The sequence below is a fragment of the Pseudophryne corroboree genome, chromosome 11 (assembly GCF_028390025.1).
Source record: "Pseudophryne corroboree isolate aPseCor3 chromosome 11, aPseCor3.hap2, whole genome shotgun sequence".
Classification (NCBI taxonomy): domain Eukaryota; kingdom Metazoa; phylum Chordata; class Amphibia; order Anura; family Myobatrachidae; genus Pseudophryne; species Pseudophryne corroboree.
In genome coordinates this window covers 267819017-267833822 of record NC_086454.1, presented here as the reverse complement: position 1 = coordinate 267833822, position 14806 = coordinate 267819017, and the positions used below count along the sequence as shown (strand labels likewise).

Sequence of the window (14806 nt, the reverse complement as noted above, 5' to 3'; positions counted from 1 at the left end):
GCCATCGCTGTCAGCGAGGCACTTGTATAAGTGGGGTCTGGGTCAACACACCTTAGGTCGACACCAATTGGTCGACACGCCTTATGTCAACATGAACAAAATGTCGACATGAAAAAGGTCGACATGGGAACAAGTTGACATGAGTTTTTTATGTGGTTTTTTTTTTGTGTCGTTTTCTTCGTAGAGTGACCGGGAACCCCAATTAGTGCACCGCGTCCCCTCGCATGGCTCGCTTCACTCACCATACTTTGGGCAAGGTGCCTTGCTTCGCTTGGCACAGATTACCGTTCCAATCGTAGTCCACGTGGATCATTAAGTATGAAAAGGTTAAAAAAAGAAATAAATCGTGAAAAACGCATGTCGACCTTTTCCATGTCAAGCTTGTTCATGTCGACATTTTGCCCATGTCGACCTAAGTGGTGTTGACCAATTGGTGTCGACCTAAGGTGTGTCGACCTTTTTGTTGTCGACCTGGAGTCCGGATACTGTATAAGTTCCGATTTCCCCTCTGTTTCTAATGGTCTTTTACAGCCCAGTGCTTGGCCCCGCCCCCTCGCATTGTCCCCGTTACCTCTGTCTATGGGAGGCCTCCCAAACTAATTTACTAGACTAAAATGATTAGAACAATATAAAGAGGATACATATGACACAGAATGTGTTTTATGTATCTTCTTTGTATTATTTTAATCATTATGACAGGGGAGGCACTACCTCCCCTGCCTGCACGTCCCTGACAGGAACGCACCGCCATCAAGCTGACTTCATATTTCGCAACTCTGCCTAAGTGAAGGATCTTCAAGCCAAAGTATGGCCTCCGAAGACCATATAACAAATATGCACACACTTAGAACGGTGGATTCCTGTTTCCTGGATGTCCGGCCCCTCCGTGATCACAATCTGAGTCATTAACTTGCATACAATATAGTTCTCAAGGAGCTCAGACCTTGCACACTCTAATGGTTACCTAAGCCTCTGTGACGGCTGGCCACACCTTCAAACATGGGCCCCTACCACTACATTTTCCTGGCTGGCCCTTCAGGCACCTTTCGACACTGGGGTAGTGTCTGCCATTTTGGGTGTGTGTATATGCCTTCAGTTGCGACCGCACACTCAGAAAACACGGCAGCATCGCTGCTCCCACAACCAGTCTGCACAGCCATAGACTCACTTGGGGAGTTAATGCTGTCTATGTGTACCCATTTGCCGAAGACCTTGTGATGGCTCAGATTTGTAATCCGTAGGCTTGCAAATCGCATCTGCTTAGGCTTTTGCGTACAAAACAGAATCATGCCCACAATAACAGTAATCGGCAACAGAAAACTGATGAAGGACGCATCACTTCAATCAGACTGATCAGCCACAGAGCCGTGCGCGTGGGCCAGTGTTCTGTTGCTTCAATGAAACACGCTCTCACAGACAGGGAAACGTACACAGCTGCAGGATGCGCAGTAGAATGGCATGACCAGAGGAATTTTTGGGGCAGATGGGACATTAAAGCATGTAGAGGGATTAGCAGGGCAGCTATTGGGGGGGACTGTGGGAACTGGTGTCCCGGGCTCTTACAGAGAGTGGGCCACCCCTGGCTCCTACCGCCAATACCTGTAGAGCTGCCCACTTCTGTGAATCAACAGCAGACTTATGCGCAGAAAGGACTTCTTAAAATAAGCCTTCCCTGTGCATCAGCTCTCTGTGAACTATTCCTGTAGGTCCGCAACACTCCACCTATATGTAACGTCACAATGTATAACATCACATAGGGGTGGAGCAGTGCTGCAGAATCCTTTTTTTTTTTTTTTTTTTTTGTGGGGCCACGGCCCCACAATTTCTGATGGCAGCCCTGGGGATTAGTATATATGGATGGCAGTGGACTGCTAGCAATGAGCCTTGAGAGGGGGGATGAGTCATAGGGATCCGGTCTGAAGATCGACAGTGCCTAGGTCGACAATGTTTAGGTCGACCACTATAGGTCGACAGTCACTGGGTTGACAGGGTTTGAAGGTCGACAGGGTTTCTAGGTCGACAGGTCAAAAGGTCGACATGAGTTTTTCACATTTTGTTTCTTTTTTTGAACTTTTTCATACTTAATGGTCCACGTGGACTACGAATGGAACGGTAATCTGTGCCGAGTGAAGCAGTAGCGGAGCGAGGCACCTTGCCCGAAGCATGGTGAGCGAGCGAGCCATGCGAGGGGACACGGTGCACTAATTGGGCTTCCCGGTCACTGTACATAGAAAATTACACCAAAAAAACATGCAAATCTCATGTCGACCTTTTGACCTTTCAACCCTAGAGATGAGCGCCTGAAATTTTTCGGGTTTTGTGTTTTGGTTTTGGGTTCGGTTCCGCGGCCGTGTTTTGGGTTCGAACGCGTTTTGGCAAAACCTCACCGAATTTTTTTTGTCGGATTCGGGTGTGTTTTGGATTCGGGTGTTTTTTTCAAAAAACCCTAAAAAACAGCTTAAATCATAGAATTTGGGGGTCATTTTGATCCCAAAGTATTATTAACCTCAAAAACCATAATTTACACTCATTTTCAGTCTATTCTGAATACCTCACACCTCACAATATTATTTTTAGTCCTAAAATTTGCACCGAGGTCGCTGTGTGAGTAAGATAAGCGACCCTAGTGGCCGACACAAACACCGGGCCCATCTAGGAGTGGCACTGCAGTGTCACGCAGGATGTCCCTTCCAAAAAACCCTCCCCAAACAGCACATGACGCAAAGAAAAAAAGAGGCGCAATGAGGTAGCTGTGTGAGTAAGATTAGCGACCCTAGTGGCCGACACAAACACCGGGCCCATCTAGGAGTGTCACTGCAGTGTCACGCAGGATGTCCCTTCCAAAAAACCCTCCCCAAACAGCACATGACGCAAAGAAAAAAAGAGGCGCAATGAGGTAGCTGACTGTGTGAGTAAGATTAGCGACCCTAGTGGCCGACACAAACACCGGGCCCATCTAGGAGTGGCACTGCAGTGTCACGCAGGATGTCCCTTCCAAAAAACCCTCCCCAATCAGCACATGATGCAAAGAAAAAGAAAAGAAAAAAGAGGTGCAAGATGGAATTGTCCTTGGGCCCTCCCACCCACCCTTATGTTGTATAAACAAAACAGGACATGCACACTTTAACCAACCCATCATTTCAGTGACAGGGTCTGCCACACGACTGTGACTGATATGACGGGTTGGTTTGGACCCCCCCCAAAAAAGAAGCAATTAATCTCTCCTTGCACAAACTGGCTCTACAGAGGCAAGATGTCCACCTCATCTTCACCCTCCGATATATCACCGTGTACATCCCCCTCCTCACAGATTATCAATTCGTCCCCACTGGAATCCACCATCTCAGCTCCCTGTGTACTTTGTGGAGGCAATTGCTGCTGGTCAATGTCTCCGCGGAGGAATTGATTATAATTCATTTTAATGAACATCATCTTCTCCACATTTTCTGGATGTAACCTCGTACGCCGATTGCTGACAAGGTGAGCGGCGGCACTAAACACTCTTTCGGAGTACACACTTGTGGGAGGGCAACTTAGGTAGAATAAAGCCAGTTTGTGCAAGGGCCTCCAAATTGCCTCTTTTTCCTGCCAGTATAAGTACGGACTGTGTGACGTGCCTACTTGGATGCGGTCACTCATATAATCCTCCACCATTCTATCAATGTTGAGAGAATCATATGCAGTGACAGTAGACGACATGTCCGTAATCGTTGTCAGGTCCTTCAGTCCGGACCAGATGTCAGCATCAGCAGTCGCTCCAGACTGCCCTGCATCACCGCCAGCGGGTGGGCTCGGAATTCTGAGCCTTTTCCTCGCACCCCCAGTTGCGGGAGAATGTGAAGGAGGAGATGTTGACAGGTCGCGTTCCGCTTGACTTGACAATTTTGTCACCAGCAGGTCTTTCAACCCCAGCAGACCTGTGTCTGCCGGAAAGAGAGATCCAAGGTAGGCTTTAAATCTAGGATCGAGCACGGTGGCCAAAATGTAGTGCTCTGATTTCAACAGATTGACCACCCGTGAATCCTTGTTAAGCGAATTAAGGGCTGCATCCACAAGTCCCACATGCCTAGCGGAATCGCTCCCTTTTAGCTCCTTCTTCAATGCCTCCAGCTTCTTCTGCAAAAGCCTGATGAGGGGAATGACCTGACTCAGGCTGGCAGTGTCTGAACTGACTTCACGTGTGGCAAGTTCAAAGGGCATCAGAACCTTGCACAACGTTGAAATCATTCTCCACTGCACTTGAGACAGGTGCATTCCACCTACTATATCGTGCTCAATTGTATAGGCTTGAATGGCCTTTTGCTGCTCCTCCAACCTCTGAAGCATATAGAGGGTTGAATTCCACCTCGTTACCACTTCTTGCTTCAGATGATGGCAGGGCAGGTTCAGTAGTTTTTGGTGGTGCTCCAGTCTTCTGTACGTGGTGCCTGTACGCCGAAAGTGTCCCGCAATTTTTCTGGCCACCGACAGCATCTCTTGCACGCCCCTGTCGTTTTTTAAAAAATTCTGCACCACCAAATTCAAGGTATGTGCAAAACATGGGACGTGCTGGAATTTGCCCATATTTAATGCACACACAATATTGCTGGCGTTGTCCGATGCCACAAATCCACAGGAGAGTCCAATTGGGGTAAGCCATTCCGCGATGATCTTCCTCAGTTGCCGTAAGAGGTTTTCAGCTGTGTGCGTATTCTGGAAAGCGGTGATACAAAGCGTAGCCTGCCTAGGAAAGAGTTGGCGTTTGCGAGATGCTGCTACTGGTGCCGCCGCTGCTGTTCTTGCGGCGGGAGTCCATACATCTACCCAGTGGGCTGTCACAGTCATATAGTCCTGACCCTGCCCTGCTCCACTTGTCCACATGTCCGTGGTTAAGTGGACATTGGGTACAACTGCATTTTTTAGGACACTGGTGAGTCTTTTTCTGACGTCCGTGTACATTCTCGGTATCGCCTGCCTAGAGAAGTGGAACCTAGATGGTATTTGGTAACGGGGGCACACTGCCTCAATAAATTGTCTAGTTCCCTGTGAACTAACGGCGGATACCGGACGCACGTCTAACACCAACATAGTTGTCAAGGACTCAGTTATCCGCTTTGCAGTAGGATGACTGCTGTGATATTTCATCTTCCTCGCAAAGGACTGTTGAACAGTCAATTGCTTACTGGAAGTAGTACAAGTGGGCTTACGACTTCCCCTCTGGGATGACCATCGACTCCCAGCGGCAACAACAGCAGCGCCAGCAGCAGTAGGCGTTACACGCAAGGATGCATCGGAGGAATCCCAGGCAGGAGAGGACTCGTCAGAATTGCCAGTGACATGGCCTGCAGGACTATTGGCATTCCTGGGGAAGGAGGAAATTGACACTGAGGGAGTTGGTGGGGTGGTTTGCGTGAGCTTGGTTACAAGAGGAAGGGATTTACTGGTCAGTGGACTGCTTCCGCTGTCACCCAAAGTTTTTGAACTTGTCACTGACTTATTATGAATGCGCTGCAGGTGACGTATAAGGGAGGATGTTCCGAGGTGGTTAACGTCCTTACCCCTACTTATTACAGCTTGACAAAGGGAACACACGGCTTGACACCTGTTGTCCGCATTTCTGGTGAAATACCTCCACACCGAAGAGCTGATTTTTTTGGTATTTTCACCTGGCATGTCAACGGCCATATTCCTCCCACGGACAACAGGTGTCTCCCCGGGTGCCTGACTTAAACAAACCACCTCACCATCAGAATCCTCCTGGTCAATTTCCTCCCCAGCGCCAGCAACACCCATATCCTCCTCATCCTGGTGTACTTCAACACTGACATCTTCAATCTATCAGGAACTGGACTGCGGGTGCTCCTTCCAGCACTTGCAGGGGGCGTGCAAATGGTGGAAGGCGCATGCTCTTCACGTCCAGTGTTGGGAAGGTCAGGCATCGCAACCGACACAATTGGACTCTCCTTGTGGATTTGGGATTTCGAAGAATGCACAGTTCTTTGCTGTGCTGCTTTTGCCAGCTTGAGTCTTTTCATTTTTCTAGCGAGAGGCTGAGTGCTTCCATCCTCATGTGAAGCTGAACCACTAGCCATGAACATAGGCCAGGGCCTCAGCCGTTCCTTGCCACTCCGTGTGGTAAATGGCATATTGGCAAGTTTACGCTTCTCCTCCGACAATTTTATTTTAGGTTTTGGAGTCCTTTTTTTACTGATATTTGGTGTTTTGGATTTGACATGCTCTGTACTATGACATTGGGCATCGGCCTTGGCAGACGACGTTGCTGGCATTTCATCGTCTCGGCCATGACTAGTGGCAGCAGCTTCAGCACGAGGTGGAAGTGGATCTTGATCTTTCCCTAATTTTGGAACCTCAACATTTTTGTTCTCCATATTTTAATAGGCACAACTAAAAGGCACCTCAGGTAAACAATGGAGATGGATGGATTGGATACTAGTATACAATTATGGACGGGCTGCCGAGTGCCGACACAGAGGTAGCCACAGCCGTGAACTACCGCACTGTACTGTGTCTGCTGCTAATATATAGACTGGTTGATAAAGAGATAGTATACTCGTAACTAGTATGTATGTATAAAGAAAGAAAAAAAAACCACGGTTAGGTGGTATATACAATTATGGACGGGCTGCCGAGTGCCGACACAGAGGTAGCCACAGCCGTGAACTACCGCACTGTACTGTGTCTGCTGCTAATATATAGACTGGTTGATAAAGAGATAGTATACTCGTAACTAGTATGTATGTATAAAGAAAGAAAAAAAAACCACGGTTAGGTGGTATATACAATTATGGACGGGCTGCCGAGTGCCGACACAGAGGTAGCCACAGCCGTGAACTACCGCACTGTACTGTGTCTGCTGCTAATATATAGACTGGTTGATAAAGAGATAGTATACTCGTAACTAGTATGTATGTATAAAGAAAGAAAAAAAAACCACGGTTAGGTGGTATATACAATTATGGACGGGCTGCCGAGTGCCGACACAGAGGTAGCCACAGCCGTGAACTACCGCACTGTACTGTGTCTGCTGCTAATATATAGACTGGTTGATAAAGAGATAGTATACTCGTAACTAGTATGTATGTATAAAGAAAGAAAAAAAAACCACGGTTAGGTGGTATATACAATTATGGACGGGCTGCCGAGTGCCGACACAGAGGTAGCCACAGCCGTGAACTACCGCACTGTACTGTGTCTGCTGCTAATATATAGACTGGTTGATAAAGAGATAGTATACTCGTAACTAGTATGTATGTATAAAGAAAGAAAAAAAAACCACGGTTAGGTGGTATATACAATTATGGACGGCCTGCCGAGTGCCGACACAGAGGTAGCCACAGCCGTGAACTACCGCACTGTACTGTGTCTGCTGCTAATATATAGACTGGTTGATAAAGAGATAGTATACTCGTAACTAGTATGTATGTATAAAGAAAGAAAAAAAAACCACGGTTAGGTGGTATATACAATTATGGACGGGCTGCCGAGTGCCGACACAGAGGTAGCCACAGCCGTGAACTACCGCACTGTACTGTGTCTGCTGCTAATATAGACTGGTTGATAAAGAGATAGTATACTCGTAACTAGTATGTATGTATAAAGAAAGAAAAAAAAACCACGGTTAGGTGGTATATACAATTATGGACGGGCTGCCGAGTGCCGACACAGAGGTAGCCACAGCCGTGAACTACCGCACTGTACTGTGTCTGCTGCTAATATAGACTGGTTGATAAAGAGATAGTATACTACTAATATTATATATACTGGTGGTCAGGTCACTGGTCACTAGTCACACTGGCAGTGGCACTCCTGCAGCAAAAGTGTGCACTGTTTAATTTTAATATAATATTATGTACTCCTGGCTCCTGCTATAACCTATAACTGGCACTGCAGTAGTGCTCCCCAGTCTCCCCCACAATTATAAGCTGTGTGAGCTGAGCAGTCAGACAGATATATAATATATATAGATGATGCAGCACACTGGCCTGAGCCTGAGCAGTGCACATAGATATGGTATGTGACTGACTGAGTCACTGTGTGTATCGCTTTTTTCAGGCAGAGAACGGATATATTAAATAAACTGCACTGTGTGTCTGGTGGTCACTCACTATATAATATATTATGTACTCCTGGCTCCTGCTATAACCTATAACTGGCACTGCAGTAGTGCTCCCCAGTCTCCCCCACAATTATAAGCTGTGTGAGCTGAGCAGTCAGACAGATATATATAATATTATATATAGATAATAGATGATGCAGCACACTGGCCTGAGCCTGAGCAGTGCACACAGATATGGTATGTGACTGAGTCACTGTGTGCTGTGTATTGCTTTTTTCAGGCAGAGAACGGATTATAAATAAAACTGGTGGTCACTATCAGCAAAACTCTGCACTGTACTGAGTACTCCTAATGCTCCCCAAAATTAGTAAATCAAGTGTCTCTCTAATCTATTCTAAACGGAGAGGACGCCAGCCACGTCCTCTCCCTATCAATCTCAATGCACGTGTGAAAATGGCGGCGACGCGCGGCTCCTTATATAGAATCCGAGTCTCGCGATAGAATCCGAGCCTCGCGAGAATCCGACAGCGTCATGATGACGTTCGGGCGCGCTCGGGTTAACCGAGCAAGGCGGGAAGATCCGAGTCGCTCGGACCCGTGAAAAAAAACATGAAGTTCTGGCGGGTTCGGATTCAGAGAAACCGAACCCGCTCATCTCTAGAACATGTTGACCTAGAAACCCTGTCGACCTAGTGACTGTTGACCTATAGTGGTCGACCTAAACGTTGTCGATCTAATGATCCACACCCGAGTCATAATAGAGGGCAATTAGCGTGAGAAGTGTGGTTTTATCTCCTATTTAATAGCCCAGATCTGTGACTTTGTGCCTCATTTGCTAACGCTGGGCGGAGTCACAACACTGGGCGGAGTTAGTCAAATGAGTCACAGATCTGGGCAAATCTATAGGAAACTAGGAGCAGAAGCAGATGGTATGGGCATGGCACATGCAGGGGTGCATACCTCCCAGCTTTCTTCAGGCAGAAGGAGGGACACACGCGGCGAAAAGGGGGCGTGGCCACCGAAAAGGGGCGTGGCTTCACGGGAGGACCCACAGTCGCGAGCCACGCACCCGTTTTAGTCAGTGAGGGGGCATGCCCAGCGCTCTGTGAGCTGCTGGCATGCCCCAGGGGCGGATTATGAGTCCGTGGGGCCCAGGGCACTTCAGACAGGGGACCCTATCTCATTGCTGTGGGTTTGGGGGCATGGCCTAATCGCACCCCTCAGCTAGGGGTAAATCCAGAGGGGGTGGTCACTCCCCCCTACACACCCGCACAGGCAGAAGAAAGCAGGGAGGCAGCACCACAGACCTGCCAACACGCAGCAGCGTGTGCTCACTGTAGCACAATGCTGCTGCTGTTGCTGGCAGGATGGGGGAGCTTCAGAGCTACTCCAGCCGGGGGGGGGCCCAAAAACTGTGGGGCCCGCGGTACGTATCCCCTGTGCCCCACCTTAATCCGGCTCTGCTGCTGGACCCCCCCTTAATCCGTACCCCTTAATGCCCCGTCTCGCTCTGTCTCCACTAAATAGACGCTGTGCGCATACGCACAGCGTCTATTCACCGCTGCTTTGCTAAGCAGAGCAGCGAGTACAGGAGCTTCCCAACTGCCCCACCCCCACCGCGGGACACTGCGGCCCGTGGGTGGGACAGCGGGACAGACCCCCAAAAATGGGTCTGTCCCGCGAAAATCGGGACAGTTGGGAGGTATGGGGGTGTGTGAGGGGGTATGCCGTACAGACAGATGGGCACCGGCTCACTCTGTGCTTGACCCCCCACATCAGCAAACTCAGCAGGGTCTCTCTGGCGTGGAGGAGCGTTACTTTCTGGCACACTCCACGCTTCTTAGCTGCAGTTTTGTGGGGCACCTGCCGCTGTGCAGGTTCCGTACTGTCTCTGTTATCTCCAGCCCCGGCAACCCCACCGCTAGCTGCAGCCCGCAGTGAGGTGCGCCCAGCTCCTTCACACACTTTAGTCGGCGGGCAGCGCTGCAGACGTCCGCGCTGCTTGCAGGCTCTGACCCCCTCCTCCCTCCAGCCGCAGCATCTCCTGGGGGCTAACCAGTCACTCCCAGTCTCCCCTTACCACAGTGCCCAGCAGCCGCGAGGTCCGCGCCGCGTGCATGCTATGACCCGCTCCTCCCTTCAGTCCCAGCGTCTCCTGGGGGCTAACCAGTCACTCCCACTCTCCCCTTACCACAGTGCCAGGCAGCCACTGTGTGTGACTGAGGAGTGGGGGGGGGGGTATGCGGGCGGGCAGAGGAAGCAGGACTCCAGCCTGAAAGAGTCAGCCATGCCAAGTCTCCACCAGCAGCAGATCCCAACAGGTTGGAGTGGAACAGCAGCAGCCAGCAGCAGTGACTCCGGTAAGACACATCTGTCTGTCACCACTGTTCTGTCCCTAATACCAATCTCTCCTGTGCCCTGTGTTCTGTTATGTCTCTGTCACCCCTGGCCTTGCCCTGTCACCCCTGGCCTTGCCCTGTCACTCCTGGCCTTGCCCTGTCACCCTTATCCTGGCCCTTTCACCCTTATCCTGGCCCTGTCACCCTTATCTTGGTCCTGTTACCCCTATCCTGGCCCTGTCACCCATGTGCTTGCCCTTTCAACTCTATCCTGGCCCTGTCCTGGTCCTGCTGCCCCTACCCTGGCCCTGTCACCCCTATCCTGTCCCTGTCATTTCTGTCCTGGCCCCATCGCCCCTGTCCTTGCCCCGTCACCCCTGTCCTGGCCCCGTCACCCCTGTCCTGGCCCCGTCACCCCTGTCCTGGCCCCGTCACCCCTGTTCTGACCCTGTCACCCCTGTCCTGGCCCCGTCACCCCTGTTCTGACCCTGTCATCCCTGTCCTGGCCCTGTTACTGCATACCCTCCAACTACCTTTTTGCAGCGCCTCCAGACCCCTCCCCAATGCACCACACCTCTGCACCTTCCACTCTACCACATGCGGCACTCCACCCCTCCCCCACACGCTGTGCCTCCAGACCCCCTACACCACCCGTGGCTCCCACCCCTCCACCACCCACAGCACCTCCAGACCCCCTCCACCTCCATATATGTCTCCCCCCACACCTGCCCCTCCCCCACCCGCGGTGCCTCCGGACCCCCTACCCCACCCCTGGCACCCCCGCCCCTTCCAATCCCACAGCACCTCCGGAACCCTTCACCCATCCGCAACATCCCCGCACCTGCCCCTCCCCCACCTGTGGCACCCCTGCCCCTCCCCCACCTGCAGTGCCTCCGGACCCCTCCCCCGTCTGCAGCCCCCATTCCTCTGCCCCTACCCCACCCGCAGCACTACCCAACCCTTCCCCATCCGCCCCACCCCCCCGAATCCGCCCCCCTTCCACTCGCAGCATCTACAGACACCCTCCCCCATCCGCAGTCCCCCCCACACTTGCTACATCCTGTACATCGTGCCCTGCAGGTGCTGTTCACGCCGTCGCAAGGGGCTGCGCCTCCTTCACCATCGCACGCCCTTTCATTGTGCAATATTTAACCACTAACAAAGGAATGCAGGTAATACTCCATATAATACAAATATTGAACCCCAGAAAGGCATGCAAGGGTTAAGGGGGCGTAGCCCCTTGCGACGGTGTGAAGAGCGCCCGTAGGGCGCGATGAAGCACCTAGTATACAATAATTGTTACGTTGTCTTCAGAACTACATACTGAATATGGAAACTCCTCTAGAAATCCAGCATTTTCCCTGCCTACCGTAACACTGGATGGATATACTGTAGATGACAGCTTTAGGATTAAAAGATCTATTAAAAAAACAAACTTTAACCATTGAGCACACAATAAAGTTGATAGTAGCAAGTCCCTGCCAATGTACACAGCTATCAAGAGCGCCCAACCTGTCCTTTGCAATTACTTATTTCCTCTGTCTGTCACTACTTCTCCGCATTGGTTAGAGCCTCCGTCTGCCCCGGCCAATGTACTTACCCATCCGCTGCCTTTGATCCCAGGCCTGCTCTGCTTCTGTGTGATACATATTAACAGTTTGTTCTGTAGCGCCGCAGTTTAACATGTTATAAATTTTAAGCATGTGTCCTTTTGTGAGCAGACCTTGCAAGATATCCCCCCCCCCCCGCCGCCCCCTTTTAAAATTCAGATACTTTCAGCTGTGTTTATTCCCATCGTCAGCATACTTTATCATATCAAAGCCTTTGCAGACAGTGTAGTCCCACTGAGTTATGTTTGGGGTCATGTTTTGCGGTGTGCCCTTTAATACTGTAGCTTTAGAAATGCAATTTTCAGCCTCTGCTTATTACAATATGATAAAGTATGCCTGGTCTATGTCCAGCTCCACTAATCTCTAGACTACACTTCATGAATTAGGCATGAAGTTTTTAGTCAATGTGCTTTCAAAGTGCAGTGTATAGGGAATCATGGGTTTTCTAGGCGCAGAGCTGGAAATCTATAGTGGGCGGGGCTCATTTTCTAACATCTCTGAAAGAAATTACCTTTTCTGGCATACAAAATACAACAACATCTTCATCATATCTCCCAGTCATTAAGGAACGGGCGAAAATAAATGACTGTTTGAATTTTTTTAAATCGAGCCTTGAAACTGTAGATTATTCTCTAACAATCAGCATATCAAACACCTTATAATGTGATCTCGGAACTGGAGGTTAATATCTGCATGTAGAAATATATTTGATTTTTTATAAAGCCTCGATCTTCAACATTCGGAATCGGCGTTGTATAATGCTATATTGTGGCATAAGTTTCTAATGTTTAGATTACCCGGCTTTGTTTGGATAATGTTATAACAAATACATTTTTGTGTCCCACAGTTAGTATTCTTGCTGGGGTTATGGGATTGAACAAAAGTGAGTATTTTCAGGTGAGCGCAGTAATGAAAATAGTGCTGCCTGGGTCCAATATGGGGAAGATAAACACAAATCTTCAATGGTATGAGAAAAAATGTCTTTACAATATATGGGACCCCTGGCACATAATATTCATAGATGTATATTGTACTTAATAGTACTGGATCATTGAACCACCATGTGCATTATTTTATATACACAAGCACGACATTTTATTAAAACAAATATACATATACCAGGTTAAAACATATAATGTGCAAAAATAAGCAAATTAAACGTGCAAAATAAGCAATTTTGAGTGAGGTAGATAGGAGCTGAGTGCCTTGATGAAAGTGCCTTGGTGCTTATATTCTCCTTAGATGGAGACAGTCTCTCACCATAGTCCATAGGTGCGGTGGGCTAGCTCAAGAAGATAGCTGGGGTCCTAGACTGAATAGCCCAGCACCACCGCACTGTGTATATCAGCTTAAAGTCTCCAGCTCCAAAGCATACCCCTGACTTCTCCTCCAAATAACGCGTTTCGGTCCTTCAATGGCCTTTCTCAAAAATGGGATTATGGGATTATCATTTCAGTTTATGTATCTTGGTATATAAGAGTATTGATACCATTACTTCCAAATGCATAAGGCAAATGTATTCTAAATAATGGTATATCGGGATATAAGGGGAAATGGCGGTAATTCTGCTTCTTCCACATTAGCTTTGGGATATTTTCATGTTTCTCTGTCGGAATTTGGCCTTAGGTGCTCTGTGTGGAATTCCCTCTATTATAATTGTTCCACCCGGAATTGCCAGTGATACCAGTTGTGCATTTATCATTTGTGCAGTGCATAGGGGCTTATCGTGTCCAGGGAGGCCCACAGCACAAACGCTGCACCCATTTCTTCAGTACTCACCTCTCCTAAGTCAGGCGTCACTATAGCAGCCCTGCAAAATCACCAGGAAAATAGTGTGGCAGAGTTTTGCACATGCGCAGAACGGGAATAACCTGGAAAATGACTGTTGCACCATTTTCCCGAAGTCCTGCACATTTGCAGTAGACTCTAGCACCGCTCTAGAGTCTACTGGTGCCCTGCGCCGTGACTCAGAGTGACGCTGACTATGATGCCCAGCTGCTGCTAAGAAAGAGATTAGGGGGCCTGGTTGGAGACTGCACTCCTCTCTTAATATGCCCCTGAGTGATACCCCAACCACACCACACAGCAGATTTCATTAACCATTGTGTTCCTAGAAATGTATACTTTAATAATACATTCTGAAATCCCCATTCTGCTGAACGGTGAAGCAAAACTCAAAGTTGGTATATCCGGAACTTGGCATCTCTGCAATATAATATAGTCTGTTCTGGACAAAATTTGATTTGCTTCAAATGTGTATATATGTATGTAGATATATGTATGTAGATATATATATATATATATATATATATATATCTATCCTATAGTGAATTATAATATATTTCCCAACTCTCTCTGTCCCTCTCAAAGTATCAAGCTTTTTGGTCTGACATCAATCTGTATGAGTGGATTCCAAAGTGTCTTTCTACATCCTTATTTCATAGCAATAACTTCCCAACCATGGAGGAATTCAATTGCAAGTGAAGACATCTGCCCAGCTGAATCAGAAACTTGCACAAATCAGCTCACTACCCCATATGGTAGCAAGCAATGTTGTACAAATTTGGGATTTTTGCCTGGTGAGGGGTGCGAGACACAATGCTGTTGCCGAAGTTCAAGCACCCCGGCAAGTGCAGTTGAATCCCCCCCCCCCCCCCCCCCCTCTGAGTATTTTGTTTATTTTAGAGTTATGTGACCTTATATCTATGTATGAGCTGGGTTACATTGGAATTTAAACATGTACATCTGTTAATATCCATAGACATGGCAAATGTGTCTGTTAATATTTGTTGTAAGCCTTT

At 48.6% G+C, this 14806-nt stretch overlaps 1 protein-coding gene across 7 annotated transcripts in view; it reads left to right on the top strand.

The window, feature by feature from the left end:
- WWOX (WW domain containing oxidoreductase) overlaps positions 1 to 14806 on the top strand; it is a 1758901-nt gene that overhangs the window by 835448 nt on the left and 908647 nt on the right. The gene's annotated exons all lie outside the window — the stretch shown is intronic.